Source organism: Grampus griseus (assembly GCF_964374135.1).
Source record: "Grampus griseus genome assembly, chromosome: 15".
NCBI lineage: Eukaryota > Metazoa > Chordata > Mammalia > Artiodactyla > Delphinidae > Grampus > Grampus griseus.
In genome coordinates this window covers 6,896,151-6,898,480 of record NC_139009.1, presented here as the reverse complement: position 1 = coordinate 6,898,480, position 2,330 = coordinate 6,896,151, and positions in this window count along the sequence as shown.

Genomic DNA, 2,330 nt, shown 5'->3' with positions numbered 1-2,330 from the left:
GGATGTTCTTTTCCAGGAGTTTAAGCAGACAGCTCCCACCCTGGGCCTCATCTTCCACCACCCTCACCAGCCACCACCCCAGTCACTGCATAAAGAAGTCCTTTAGCTGGAGAAGTGTGGCTGCCAGTATGGCTGCTTCCTTAAGAGGGATCAGACCCCATTTTCAAGGTCCCAATATTCCTGGGACTTTGCCAACCCTTTGGAACAAAGAGATTCTTGTTTATTTCTAGAGATGATCTTAGGTGGCATTGGTCACGTGGGAAAACTCAGGTTGTTTGCTTGTCATGGGAAGCTTCTAAAAAAAGTAGTCTGGGTTTTTAGCACAAGTAGATGGAAGCCAGGTCCCCAAATGTAGCTGATTTTAAACGCACTCTCAGAGTGGAAAGAACAGAGGCTTTGGCAGATACACTCACTGAAGCTGAGTGAGCCAGACACGTCTGGGGAAAACAGGGTTGGAATCAAGAGCGGTCAGAAAAATCAGTTGCCCTGGGAGGTGAACACAGGGAGCTCTGGATATATTTAAACTGTGAGTCACATGACTAGCCTCTACTTACGCAGTAGTAAAACATGTTTTCCTTTAAATGATTAAACTTAGTTGAACTTAGTACAAGAAAGATTTTTCGCTGTGAATGTTTTTCTACCAGGTTTAAAGAGTTTCAAGATGAGATTTGTTTTCTTAAAAAGAAAACTTATATCAATAGCTTCCAAACTAGACACATCTGTGGAATCAGAACACCCAAATGACACCAAATAATGTATTTGGCCCATCTGCATCTGGATGGTTAAGACAGCACATCAAAAAAAGGTAAAAACAAAAATAAAGAGGAGTTACAAATACTTCCTTCGTCTCTTGATAATAAAACAAATGGATATAGACTTGAAGCCCATGTTTATTCCATTGTCTTGGGCATAAAGCTTTCAATGCCTACTCCTGAAGTGATAAAATAGTAAAATTTCAAGTCTATGGTAGGGAAAGTTTAGCCAAAATTTGATTTTAACAATTATTCTGCAATCCCATCTGGATTCAGGTTAATGTCAAGATGTGAGTTAAACCCAGGATGTTTGAGTTGTCTTGCTTTGGAAAGGTTAGATTTTTTTAAGTAAGTGAGGAAGGGAGAGAAAGAAGTCAAGTCTTAAAATGCAAAAGCACAACCAACAATAACACCACCGGGTTTGAATTAGACAGCTTCGGCCTTTTTCTTATTTGGAGGTTGGTTCACTTAAAAATAATAAACGTTTTTCTTTCTTTCTTTTTTACTATCCAATGACCAAAAGCTAGAATTAATTACGATCAGTACCTACTGGCTTTTTTCCTTGGGGAGAGAATGCTTTTTCTGTCTCCTTTCAAATTTTTTCTTTCCCCAAAGTAGTTACTTTTTTAATGAGGCTCGGCATTCAAGCACCAGATCTCCTTTGGGGCAGGAGGAGAGGGACGGGAAACCCAGGGCCCACCACTGCCTGCTGCCGGCTCCCTTGCGGAAAGGCTGCAGCTGGGAGTCCGGTCCGGGAGAATCGCCCCCTTCCCTCCTTCTGTTCTGTCTTAGGTCGCACGAGGGAGCAGGGCAGAAATTGAAGGGTGGGATGCCCGGCACCTTCATCATCTTACTCCATCCTCAGAGGTATTTTTACCGTCCGGCCCCTTCCCCCAACTTAACATGTGAGGAACAGGAGGCTGGGAGAGGTGAAGTCCCCATCGCGCTCTAAGCTCGGGAGGGGCCGGGCTGTGGAGTCACCTCCGCACTCATCACCACCCTACGCAGGCCGGTCTGGGCGTGTTGCAGGAGCCCCAGTGCTTTCAGTTCTTCCAGGCGGCGGGGACCTGGAGGGTCGGGGAGCCAGAGCCTGGAGGGCTGACCCCGCAAGGAGAGGCGGGGCCCGAGGCGGGCCGGAGGGAGGAGGAAGGAGTCGGAGGAGGAGGGGACGCCGCGCCCCAGTGCCCTCGCCATCCAGTGCCCGGATACCCGGCCCTCGCTCCCCGCCCCCGGCCGCCGGCTCCCCGAGAGCCCTCACCCGCGGCTCTCGGCCCCCACCTCCAGGCCGGGCTCAGCACCCCAGCCCCGGTCGCGCCCCCTCCCACGTTCCCCTGTCCCGGGATCTAGTGCCCCCACCGCGACACCACGCCCCACGTTCCGCACACCGGTGGCTTCGCCCCTCCCCCAGGCCCGGCTCGCGTCCCCCCGCCCCCAGTCGTGTCCCAGACCCGGGATCTCCCCCTCCCCCCGCTCACGCCCGGCCCGGGTCCGCACCCCCGGCCCGGCCGCGCCCCGGCCCGCGTCCCCGCCCCCGGGCCGCGTTCCGGCGGCGCCACAGGCCTGCTAGGCGGGTGCGCC